Source organism: Fistularia commersonii, chromosome 1, assembly GCF_037954325.1.
Source record: "Fistularia commersonii isolate RoL2024-O1a breed Wild chromosome 1, RoL_Fcom_v1.0, whole genome shotgun sequence".
NCBI lineage: Eukaryota > Metazoa > Chordata > Actinopteri > Syngnathiformes > Fistulariidae > Fistularia > Fistularia commersonii.
In genome coordinates this window covers 26,050,505-26,064,319 of record NC_141284.1, presented here as the reverse complement: position 1 = coordinate 26,064,319, position 13,815 = coordinate 26,050,505, and the positions used below count along the sequence as shown (strand labels likewise).

At 42.9% G+C, this 13,815-nt stretch overlaps 1 long non-coding RNA gene across 2 annotated transcripts in view; it reads right to left on the bottom strand.

Moving 5' to 3' along the window:
* LOC147237976 (uncharacterized) overlaps nt 1–13,815 on the bottom strand; it is a 72,629-nt gene that overhangs the window by 848 nt on the left and 57,966 nt on the right. The gene's annotated exons all lie outside the window — the stretch shown is intronic.

Genomic DNA, 13,815 nt, shown 5'->3' with positions numbered 1-13,815 from the left:
AAAAGTCCTGAAAGAGAAACGTTTTTACCTGTTTCTTGAAGGTTGAGAGAGATGATGCTAGATGGTAGTAGAACTGAATGCATTTGCATAGATTAAGTGTATATGTGTATAGATGCAAGCGTATATGTAACATTTTGGCTTTTGATTCTTGGACAATGCATTGTTTTTCTGGAATGCTAACTTTAACATACTTAGCTCAGTGTTTGGTGTCAAACATAGATTGTACTCCTTGACGACCGACACTTTTTTTTTCTCCTTGAAGCATAAACATGTATTCGCTTTCTCATCTTTTATTGAAACAGCCTTCCATTTGCATCAACTTTTCTCTTTCTGGACATTTAGGGATCGTTTGTATTTCTCGATTCCACTTGTTGAAAATGACATTGATGTGGATACACTGGCGGGATGCCGTCACTTCACGAATAACATGATCTGCATGAATTGTGGGAAATGTAGTTTATGGTGACTTAGACCACATTTGTCAAACTCAAGGCCTGCGGGACAAATGTGGCTCACCATGTCATTTTATGTTGCCCGCCAGAACATCTTGAAAGGTCTGATTGTCTCCAAATAAATAAGTCAAACCTGTGCATCGACCATAAACCACCTTCTCACAATTCACGCCAATCACGTCACCCGTTAAGTGACAGCATCTCGCCATTAGATCGCAGTGTATCCACATTGATGACATTTTCAGAAATACAAATGATCCCTAAATGTCCAGGAAGAGAAAAGCTGATGCAGATGGAAAGCTGTTCCAAGAAAGATGCGAAGGCCAACACATGTTTGTGCTTCCAGGAGAAAAAGCGGTTCGTCTTTTGTGTTATTGATCTGGTTCTCGAAGAGTCCAATCTACGTCCAAACACGGCGCTAAGTACGCTAAAGTTAGCCTTCCAGAAAAACAACAAACTGTCCAAGAATTAAAAAGCCAAACTACGACGGCAGCAGAATGTGTTCACCAAAGCCGCATCCAAACACAATGCGGCGGTGAAAGCTAGCTTTGGAACAGAGCAACCACTAAACATCCTTGTTTTCACATCTATGCAAATACATTATGTAAGATTTTGATTTAAGAGTCACAACTTCACATGAAGGAGTTGTTACATTTATTTTACGTTCCATTTACCGTATTTTCACAACTATAAGGCGCACATAAAAGTCTTCGATTTTCTTCAAAATGTGCGGCGCGCCCTATAGTGCAGTGCACCCTGTGTGTTGTTGTTGTACGGCGGACGTAGTAGAGAACACCATGAGAACGTTAAAGGGGGAAGTGTGGGGGTTGATTGTAATATAAAAGAACGTATGTATGCGTTATGCAGAACATCGTTGTTTTAACAACCCTGGAAATGGCAAAGAGACACACTTACGAAGCACAGTTTAAACTGAAGGCCATCAGCTACGCGGAGGAACATGGAAATCTAAATTTAAGATGAATGAATCGATGGAAGTAGTGGATGAAGCTGGAAAACAAGCTCCAACAGGTCAAGAAGAGCCAGCTGAGTTTCCGCGCACGTAAGGCGAGGTGGCTCGAGTTGGAGGAAAGATTCGAGCGGTGGATCATCGAGCAAAGAACGAGTGTGAAGCGGCCGTTTAAAGTAAGGCTGCCAGCAGCTTGGGAGTGGAAGAGTGGAAGGCAGCGCCGGGCGAATTACGCCATAATTTGCGAATGGATTGTAGACGCTCGGGCTAACGTGTCCGCCGGCACTGTTGTTCGAGCTTTCGCAAAAGCCGGCATCATTTCCGAAGTGACTGTGACAGTGAAGAAAGTGAATCCGGCATGTTTGATGGAGATTTAGCGCAGCTGTTCAAATCAGAAACAGAGGATGAGGACTTTGATGGGTTTGATTGATGACGATTCACGCTAAAAGAAAACGTGAATACCAAACTCAGTTTTGCTCCCGCTTTATATTTTAAATACGCACACTTGTATGCTTGTGTGTGTGTCATTGTTGTACGGCAGACATAGTAGAGGGCACCATGAGAACGTTAAAGGGGGAAGTGTTGGCGTGGATTGTACCGAAATTTCCGGACTATTGAGAGCACCTCAATATAATCTGCACCGGCTAGCCGATCGCTATCTCGGGCTTCCTCCTGCGCACTAAAACCGTCAAAGTCGTCTTCTTCGGTGTCGGAGTTGAACAGACTCAGAATTTCCCGGTCATTTCATCGGTCCGATGTGACGAGGATAGACGTTTTAGCGGCGTGAAGCTCGTTAGCGTCCCCCACCCAAAAAAGTCCATATATTAGCCGCATGGTTGTTTACGTGAAAAAAGTCGCGGCTTATCGTCCGGAAATTCCGGTATATAAAACCCGCGCCCTATAATCAGGTGTGCCTCATGTGTGTATTAAATACAGTAATGGCACACATAACTGAGACTGCGCCTTTTAGTCCGATGCGCCTTACGGTTCTGAAAATGCGGTAATTCCGTGCGGCCCTGGCTGAAAATGAGTTTAGCATTATTAGTCAGTAGTTAACTCAGCACTGAAAGGTCGCAAAACAGTCGTCTCATGACGCTTTCCATGTAGAGCAGATGTGGACTGCACTAAAAATAATTTACAGAAACTCAACATTCCCTTTTAAGCAAGCGCTTGGCGACAGAAAAAAATGCCCTTTCATCGGCGCGGAAACTCAATGCGGGCGGCCTTCTGCCTCGACCAGTCGCGGAAGAAAGAGAGAAGGGAAAATAGATAGAATCTCAGATAAATCTTGTGCTAATAATAACAGAAGCGCTAACAGCTCCACGGATCCGGTGACATGATACAATAATGATGTAATATTCGGTAAATAAATAACGGTGGGCGCCCGGCAGGGGCGCCGCGGTGACGTGGAATCACTGAGTCAAGAACTGAAAGAAAAAGATTGAATAAAACCCGACCGTCTTGGAGTGATATATAAAAATATACGACTTGAAAACAACGCCGTTAACCTCGCAGTGACACGAGCGGAAGGGCGGAGGTTAATCGAAGCCACGCGGGGCTGAAAGCGCAGCATCAGAGGGACCTGAGTGAGATCCTCTTCCTCCGCTGAAGCTTTTAAAAGTCTCTTTAGACAGAAAGGATGAAAAATACCTCCTCAACATTTTGCTCACAACAACATTAAAAGGCATAACTATCAGGTGGTTAAAACAAGATCCCCTTACATATAATATATGGATCCATAAAGTATGGGACATATACCAGACGGAGCAAATTACATATTCATTAAAACTTCAGAAGCCTATTTTTACTCAACGTTTGGCGCTTGTCATGTCTTTACAATAAGTTTTGGTCGGAGTTTTTTTTTTTTTTTCCAACCCCTGATATTTCTGTTACTATTTCCTACTTATTTATCCATTATCATGTCATCTCATTATATTTTTGGTATATGTACCTGTCATAATAATGTAGAGAAAAGTAAAATTTGAGTTAAAAAAATAAGTCTCTTCAAAAATCTACCAATGTAATTTGCATTTTTTTTTAAATAAATTATTTACATTTTTGTGTAATAGTTTTTGTTTTTTTTTTAGTTTTGTTCCTCATATTTTCTTTTTTTAATATAAATTATTTACATTTTTTGTAATAGTTTAACTCGTTATTGCAGGTACTGATACATATTGGTTTTTTTTTTTTTTAGTTTTGTTGCTCATATTTTCTTTTTTTAATATAAATTATTTACATTTTTTGTAATAGTTTAACTCGTTATTGCAGGTACTGATACATATTGTTTTTCTTTTTTTTTTTAGTTTTGTTGCTCATATTTCCTTTTTTTAATATAAATTATTTACATTTTTGTGTAACAGTTTAACTCGTTATTGCAGTTACTGATACATATTTTTTTATTTTTTTATTTTTGTTGCTCATATTTTCTTTTTTTAATATAAATTATTTACATTTTTTGTAATAGTTTAACTTGTTATTGCAGGTACTGATACATATTTTTTTTTTTTTTTTTTAGTTTTGTTGCTCATATTTCCTTTTTTTAATATAAATTATTTACTTTCTTTGTGATAGTTTAACTCGTTATTGCAGCTACTGATACATATTGTTTTTCTTTTTTTTTTTTTAGTTTTGTTGCTCATATTTTCTTTTTTTAATATAAATTATTTACATTTTTTTGTAATAGTTTAACTCGTTATTGCAGGTACTGATACATATTGTTTTTTTGTTTTTTTTTAGTTTTGTTGCTCATATTTTCTTTTTTTAATATAAATTATTTACATTTTTTGTAATAGTTTAACTCGTTATTGCAGGTACTGATACATATTGTTTTTCTTTTTTTTTTTAGTTTTGTTGCTCATATTTCCTTTTTTTAATATAAATTATTTACATTTTTTTGTAACAGTTTAACTCGTTATTGCAGTTACTGATACAAATTTTTTTATTTTTTTATTTTTTTTAGTTTTGTTGCTCATATTTTACCTCGATTGTGGCTCGGTGGGAACGTGAATCAGAAGGTGAAGCCCTGAAGCCCTGAAGCCGCGGTTTTTCTAGACAACAAAACTGTGAGTGTGTTTTAACGGATGAATAGTATCTAGTTTAAAAGGGCTTTGAAACGCCAGGTGTGAAAAAGCGCTCTAGAAGTTGAGACCTTTACTCAGCCAGGAAGAAGAAACAGGACGACATTGTGGCGTTTTCGAAGAACACCTCGGCGGTTCGGAGGTGCCACGCGAACCCCGCCGAGAATTCACGGCGGTCTTCTCAGTGACACCCCTTGATCGCAGGAAGGAAGAAGAAAGAGCTCCATCCGAGTGGAGGACGGCTAAGTGGCGGGAGGTGGCGAGTGAGAAGAATGATCGGGGGCGGGTGGCTTGAAGCGATAAATAGAGGGGAGAGGAAGGAAGAGTTTTCCATGCAGAGAAAAGTAAACAGAGGGTTTATCAGGGGGGGCAGAGTGATGGCTTTAGCAGATGCAGGGTGGCGAGGAGAGGAAAAACAGCCCCCCTGCTGCAGAAGAGCTGGGGTGTGCACGAGGTGTGCACGTCCGGGTGCCCGAAATGAAACAAGAAAAGGAATAAACAGTAAAAGAAGAGAGGGAAATAAGACAAAAGGCCAGATTTTTTGGGGGGGGGGGGGGGGGGGGGGGGGGTTCCAGTCATTCTGACAAGTTGAGGAACATGCTGCCCTCTGCTGGACAGCGAGCGCTCACTTAAAATGTTATTAGTTCTGAAGTGTGACCAGCAGAGGCTGCCAGAACCCCTGCAGATGTGTTGAGATTGTGACACAAAAACAAAAAAAAAAAAGGGTGCGTTAGTGCCATTTTCCATTTTTTGTAATTTAGTCTCAGATTTGGATATAATATTTTTGTATTATATTTTGGAGATTGTTGATTATAGCGTAATTATTTATAATTACTTTATTGTATTTATTTTTGCTTTTTTGTTGAGTACGTGCTTATTCATGGCACATGTATTTATGTTTATGTTAACCAAATAAGGTTCGGAGCGGGCGCTGAGCTATGACGTGATCAGTTCAAATGTGTAAAAAGGTAAAACTGTTGGATAGCGTGTGATTCAGTAAAGGACGGAGTGAACACACTGTTTTCTACCGTCGTCAACAGTAAACACGCGTAGAGACTCGTTCTTTCCGTCTTAGAGTGGTTAAATGAGTGAATACTTTGGCAAATACTTAGAAGGAACTTTAGCCACTACAGGGTGTTTTCTTTCATCCACTGGATAAAGTCAAGCAGCCGTATATATGTCAGCTGATTCAAAGCTTGGAAATATTTCGCATTCATATTTATATTTTATTGTATTTCTTATTCTCCCTCTTTCCTACTGTTATCTATTACTGTTATGTTTTTGGCTTGAAACTCTGGCACAACAATATCGTTCGGGATAAATAAAGTTGTTCTCATCTTATCTCATCTCTCAATCAAATGCATTTCAGACTTGTCACTGTAAAACGCTAAAAAAAATTATTATTTTTTGACCGTTGAGCATGAAAGTCGACGGCACCAGGCAGGCCAAGGCGGACGAATGAACGGAAAACCAAGAAAAGATCAACTTCAGCGGCCGACAATGACCAAAAATTCCGTCATTTCCGAGTATGAGCCGCACTGGTTGAAAATAACTCAACAAATATATGTGTACATATATTTAGGCCGCTCCTGTCTCTAAGCCACGCTGTAGCATGAGATATTTACACAGAAACATTTATTTTTAATGAATACATACCGGTAACATCCACAAACACGTAGTGGAAATGCTTTTTTCCGGACAGTGCCTGCAATACGGCTGATAAAAAAGATGAATAATAAATAACACGAGGAAAAGTCCGTCCTTCCATTCATTTTCTATCTGTCCTACTCCGGCTGCTCGCTATCTTCACTACCTGCGCACTTAAACTATTACAGTCGTCTTCTTCGGTGTCGGACAGCCTCAGAATTTCACGTCCGGTGCGACGAGGCTAAATGTTTCGGCCGCTGCCGTGCAGTTTGTTCGCCCCCAAAAAAAAATCAAAAAATTAGCCGCATCACTGTTTAAGGCGTGTGAAAAAAGTAGCTGCTTATAGTTCGGAATTTACGGTACAGAGGAAATCAAAAAAACGCCTTAAATAAAAAGTTCAAAAAAATGAACGGTGAATCATTTTGTTACTTTCACGATTTGAATGTGAGTTAATTTAATCCCGTTGTTCTCACTCTTAACTACAAACATTTTTATGTTTTAGTTTTGTGCTCCGAAATGCTCCGCTGTGTGAAATGTGCAAAACAAATGGGGCCGGTTTTCCGTCCCCCGATGGCTTAAACAATTTATCAAACCCGATTTGAAAGTTAACCGGCTTCAGACGCGTCGGGTTTACATTCCTGGTACCGGTTGTTTGTCGGTCTCCACGGCGACCCTACGTCCCTCGTGATTTCATATGCCCGATTGTTTTGGCAAATGTGCCCGCCGACATCTCGCCGCTATCATCAATCACCCCGATCGGGTTTGATGTTATTTCGGTTCCGAGCGCGCCGTCGATGTTTCCTTTGTCGGCGAGGAGAACTGAGAGATTTGATTTTCTTTCTCCAGACGAGGAGCGGCTGCACACGGTCTCGTATCTGCTCTGTTTTCCCAGCGAAAATGGAAAACACGGCCGTCTCGAGCCTCCTCCCTGCTCCTCGCGCCCGCTGCAGATGCTTCCCGCGAAAGAAAGAAAAAAAAAAACCAATGATATACAGCTGTGAGGCACAACAGTTCGTTTAATGACCAAATGTTCTGCTCAAAGGCCTTTGATGGCTTGGCTGTACGAACTCACACACACACACACACACATTCAACAATAAACAGCAAACAGGCCCTTCCCCTTTACAAAACTGCCTCTACCTCGAGCGACAGATGCTATCGTGGCTAAAACACACTCGCACCGAAAGAGTCAATTTGTCCGTGGTACGAGTCTCTTATTGTCTTCGACGTCTTCGCCCCCCTCCCCCCTCCTCCTCCTCCTCCTCCCCGAATCGAGTCGCGTGGAACAGTTAGGAGCAGTTTTTTCCGAGAGGGGGTCGGGCGACCAGCGTGCGACGGCCGGAATCGCTTCACGTACGAGACGCGAACCGCCGCAACGACAGGGCTAGAGGGGGGCGGGGGGGGCGAAAGGTCGCAACCTCGCTATCGGCTTCTTGGTGGGGGTGCGCATCCTGGAAAAAGAAAGGGACGAGACAATTGAGCACTCTCTCCCTGCGCTGAGGCCCCTCCGCCTCCTCCTGCTCAGCAACGCCACATCCCATTGAATAACGGACACGTTGATCAAAGGGGAATTCCAGCTCGCCGTCTCTCGCCGTCCATATCCCCTTGTACTCGCTCAACTGGAGTGAAGGATGGAGGGCATGCTGGTTATTCAGTTCCCGGTATACTGATTAGGACACAATGGAGCCTCACGCTGTGTCGGTTATGTGTGTGTGTGTGTGTGTTAAAGCATCCTATACGCAGACGCTCACTCTTGTATGACACACAGTGCACATCCTGAACAAGCTCAAACTATGGCCTTGACCCTATAGCAGCTGGTGGGAGGGCGACAACTGCCTGCGTCGGGCTGAATTTGTCCCCCGGCCAGCTGTGGAGACGCCGGCCAACGGCACGGCCGCTCTGAAAAGACGGCCGGTGGAAGGTTCTAGAGATGCGCGGCGGGGAAAGGTGGCGAGTTCAAGCTGCGAGGCTGAGACGCGAGAGCAGGGGGTTTACCTGCCCTGGGACGTTAAACGGTTCATTTTTATTTCGCATTTCGATGCCTCCTAGGCCACGTTACTTTATGTCCCCCTTCCTCCTTCTTTCTAAAAGAAATTGAACGGAATTGTCAAGTTAAATTTAAAATGACAGTCTGTTTACATGCTGAACAAAATAAATTCAAAAACAAATATCAAATACAATACAAGAAAGAAAGATCATGTAAATAAATGAATAAACAATAGTGATGAATTTCAAGTCACTTATTATAACATGCGGCCGGTGCAAGGGCACTGACTTTGTATTAACATTTGCAGAAATATCAAGTGGGTATTGCTTTAAATTTAAGCTTTTCTGTTTTAAGAGTTAATAGTAATAACGAACACGTTTTAATAGAATTATTTTGAGGATGAATTTGAACCCGATTTTGTGGCATCTACTGGAGGCGCCCGTTCCATATGTCTATAACGCCCAATAGGCCAGCCGGCTTTGCTAACTTTTGTCTTGCACATATTAGGTCAATATTTGCTGATTTTGGAAGGGATTTCCCCATATTTTCAGCAATAACAAGCAAAAATTATTCAGTAACGTGAAAGAGGATTTCATAATAACGTTTTGGAAAAAAGGAAGTGAAAAACGTGTGCGTTTAGAGACGACGGAATGATCACGTATCGCACTGGGTCATTTTTGGACGGAGTGGAAGAGGACGGGAAGTCGATCTGTGCGAGAGAAGAGGATGCAGACAACGGGGTTGGATGGAGGCAGATGATTGGCTGTGGCAAACCCTGAAGCGAGCAGCTGCGAGGAGAAGAAGAAGCGGAAGACATTGTGTAATAGGACAGTTAATATTGAATATACCGTATTTTCCGCACTATAAGGTGCACCTAAAAGCCTGTAATTTTCTCAAAAAAAGACAGTGCGCCTTATAATCCAGTGCGCCTTATATATGGATCAATATTGGGCCGCAAGAGGTCTCGCAACTACGGGAAGCAGCTGCCAACTCCCATTTTCTCCCATAGAAGAAGTAGCGCGCTGTGCATGCTGGGATATATGACTGCGCAAAGCGTGCATTTTCATTTCCATTTGTGTGTGTGTGTGTGTGTGTGTGTGTGTGTGTGCATGTCGCTAAGTTGCGGCGGTAATAACGGTAAAGTTGAATTCCAGTCCCACACCACATGTGTGTGTATAAAGACCCCAAATTGGCACCTTTCAAGAGACAAGCTTACGACGCAGAGTTTAAACTCAAGGCGATCAGTCACGCAGTAGAACACGGGAGTAGAGCAGCAGCGAGAGAATTCAACATGAATGCATCAATAGTGTGAAAGTGGAGGAAGCAATAAGATGACCCGCGCCAAGTAAAGAAGACCAAACAGAGTTTCCGAGGAAACAAAGCGAGATGGTTACAGTTTAAGGATAAACTTGAAAAGTGGGTTGTTGAACAGAGAGCGGCAAGTGGAAGCGTCTCTGCAGTCACTATTCCAATAGAGGCAACAGCGCTAGCTAGTTAGCAACATGAACATCAATGAATTAGGAGGCGGTCCTTCTTGATGCTTTTGTTTTATCAAATGGTTGGAAATACATTGTTTTCAACAAAGGCGGCGCAAATACCGGTAAGAGCTATCGGTACATACGGTACCGTATTGTGAATGCACTGACTTGTTTTAGGAGTGAACGGAGTCAGAACGTTGGTTTGTATTCTTTAATAAAGTTTGACTGACTTATTTGACTGTTTTGTTGACATTCCCTTTAGCGCAGCTCCATTAAGTGGATGCATAACGCAACCCCAGCCACTACAAGCTTCTATTCTATGCGCCTTATAATGCGATGCGCCTTACATATGAATTTTTTTTTAAATAGGCCATTCATTGAAGGTGCGCCTTATAATCCAGTGCGCCTTATAGTGCGGAAAATATAGTTCCTTGGTTTCATGCCGTCCCAGCGCAAAATGTTTCACGTCACGCTCGGCCGCTACGTTTGATGCAACTCAATTACTCACTAAAATGTATCGTTCCGATCCGTTTGGTCCGGCTACGGCCGTCAGACTACATTTTATCTGTGTTTTATCTCATTCCCTCCAGTGGCGCCCGTCGCCTGCCACGGCCGACTTCACCTCTGAGAAGTGAGCTGTGTTTGGGGAGCCCGTTTAGCATGTTAAACATACTCTAAACCAGCAGCGCCCAATATATCGATCGCTATCTACCGGTCAACCGCAAAGGTGGTGTGGGTAGATCGCATGGCTTTAAAAAAATAGATGTCAGCCTATCATCCATCCTCTGAAATTGTCACTCAACTGAAGTTCAGGGCAGCCAGTCTGTCTTTTCTGACACATGGGTCGCATACAACGGCGCTAAGCGCTACAAAACCGTAGCAAGCTAGCGAGTTACCTGGTGATCCTCCACTTTATTTGTTTCAAACTTAAGAAAGGGTATTTAAATGAGCGTTGGGAGTTGGACTGAGTAAGAAGCCAAAAACATACGTCTTCTCTAGGGACTGGAAGGACTTTTTTTTTTTACGTTGTCATTTTAAGAGTGCATTTGCCTCATCTGCCAGTCTACCGTCGCTATACTTAAGAAGGGAAATGCGGAGCGGCATTTTCGGACCGTTTATGAAAACTACAACACCGATTTCCCTCCGAAAAGCGAGCTGAGGAGGAGAAAGGTGAAGGAACTGAAATCACAGTTGTCCACTTGGTTGTGTGAGTCAGCCTTTTCCAACATGGAGATCATTAAGTCCAAATACCGTTCTACCATGACATTTGGAAGTGTGCTTGAGTAGCTACTGTCCGGACTATACATCCCTGGACGATTCCATTCAGTGCAAGTCGTCATGACAAAAGTTGTATTGTGCAACACGCGTTCATGCATTTATGCAAGGTACACCATCTTCAAGTGAAGAAACTCAAGTCCAGCTGCCAAAACAAGAAGATTTCGACAAAAATTCACCATGACCTGGACAACTGAGAACCTCAACAGTCATACATATAAAGAATTCTCAATATACTTCAAAATAAATATAAATTTTGTATTTTTGACTTTCAGTTCGCATGCAAAAAAGTGTGCGCACCCCTGCTCTACCCCAGAGTAGCTGGGCGGCCAGGATAAAATCATACGTCATCACCGGAACACATTCCTGCAGCCTTGAGTCTACTGACCTTGCATCTGACCTGATTTGAACATTAGTTGGTAATTATCTTTTATTTCCCTAAACCCGGGTCATTAGTGTCCTCTGACACGGTACTCACTGAAGGCACGGCTAACTAATGCGGTTTGTACGGCTTTTGAACACATTTCGTACCCGAGGAAAGCCATGAAGAGAGCTTAAGAACAAATGACAAAGATAAAAAGAAAAGAGACAGAGAGGGCGAGAGGGGGGAGAAAAAAAAAAGTGCCTAAATAAAATTTGTTCCACAGCGGCGGCGAAGCTAAAAGCCGTATTTTAGTTGAGTTCTCAGAACACAATGACATTCACACAACAGGGGCGTTTTGAAGGCAGATGGTCCGACATATTACAAACAGATTGATTATTCCGCCGTGTGTATGGTGTGTGTGTGTGTGTGTGTGTGTGTGCGCTTGGTCCGTAGCACGCAGAGCAGCAGAACACCAAGTTAATAGTTCTACAGAGTTTTACACGTCATTCTTAAAACATTTATAGCCCAATGCATTATTGCGTCTGATTAATTGGACATAAGGCAAGTTCTACTGACGCGACAAGGAATCAGCGCGGCGTCAAACTTCTAATTTGACTGTCGACGGTTTTACGATCTGGTTACCTGCCCGGCATCCTTTCGGGAAAAAAATTGCCTGAGCTGCTGTTTCTTTTTAAACGTTATGACAGTTAAACGTTGTATATTTAGAAAGTACCGGTTACTTTAAGCTTTAGTTTGAAAGAGGTCACAGAGGTCGTCATCATGATAAATATACCGCTCCAAAAAAATTAAAGCGAACACTTAAACAACTCAATTCCAAGTCAATCACACTTCTGTGAAATCAAAATGTCCTCTTAGGAAGCAACACGGATTCATTTTGACTTGTTTTAAGGACATTACATCAAAGTTGGATCAGCCTATCCTGTGTTTTTCCACTTTCATTTTGAGTGTGACTCTAAAATCCAGACCTCCATGGGTTCATACATTTGATTTCCATTGATAATTGTTGTGTGATTTTGTTGTCAGCACATTCAACTATGTCAACAACAAAGAATATTTTATTCATTCAGATCTAGGATGTGTTATTTTAGTGTTCCCTGTATTTTTTTGAGCAGTCTACAGTTAGTCAGTCAGAGGGCGCTACTTATTTGAATGAAGCGACAGAGCAAGCTTCCCAAAGCCGGCTTAGCACGTCTCCGCTAATAACAATTATATGTTCCAGTTTCTGGAACAGAACGCGACGCTCATTTGTGACTTTCGCCGGTGGAACCTCCTCACAGAAGCTATTGTTGTGCGCGAAGTTGCGTAGCCGCTCTCCGAGGGCTTCCTCACCGCTTCCGCTGTGACAAATGCGTGAGCACGGGAGGCTAATCTGTGAAGGTTCAGCTATGCCGGGCGGCGTCACGCCACCCCGCATCCGCCGGGCCTCAGCTCGCTGAGGAAAGAGTCCGAACTCCCTCCGACCCCCCCGCCAGGAGCCGAGGTGAACCAATCTCGCAACAGGCCCGGGCTGACGCGGCCGGACAGATGGGCCGCGGGAAGGCCTAGCGTGTTCCCGCTGCGGCGGTAATGCAAAACATCCCGCGCTCTGCGGCACCTTCACCCCAACATCTGGGTGACAGATGTGCCGTCGGGGGCAAAGAGGCAAGCTTCGGTTCTGCATGCGCGCTCCGATGCTCGCGTATCCATATTTATCCAGCGCGTATTGGTTTCTTATTCAGAACTTGCACACACACACGTGTGTGTGTGTGTGTATGTATAGGACCCAATGGGCCGTGCGGGCGCCGCAGTCAAGCGTCGGGCACAATCGACCATTGAGAGGTCGGCTCTGTTTGGAAAGGTGTGGGGGCTCGACGTCTTTGAAGGAAAAGGAGTGGTTTTAGGTCAGCGAAAGGTAAACAGACGGACGGACAGATGGTGCAACTCCACCTCCTGTCAGCAAACCGGAGAGGGGACGTCGACCGAGGTAGCGGCTAATTCTTTACAAACATGTCCTAAATGGCAGGCCGCCGTCGTGACTCGGCTAGCCAACCGTAGCCTAAAAGCTAACCTACTGTCGGTGAAAAATGAGTTAGCCTAGCCTAACGTTGGCAATATAGTTGATGTGATCGCTATAAATCTTTAATGATATCATTATTTTCCAATCCACACTGATATACCTTTTCCTTTCTTACCTACTGCTAGCAAAATGTAAACAATCCGATTTTTCAGTGTCGTCACACAAGCTAGTCAAAGTGTTTATCTTTCGTCTTTTAAAATGTTCACGTTGTCTTATATTCTACGATAAGTACATTTACACTCTCGACTGCGCTGCCAATGTACTCGGCGCATCTACGTTGACGTTGCAACTTTGAGATATTTTCGTTAAATCAATATTGGTCAAGATCGTAACGCCCGTTGAAACTCTCAGTTGACATTAAGTAAAGAGTGACTTTGTCAAAAACGTTTTTCATGAAACAGAATGAAAACTTCATCTCAATTTACTCATTTGACCTGTTTGAACACAAAGCTGATTTTCTTGCGATGTAACTTTTATTGTGTTGTCTTGAG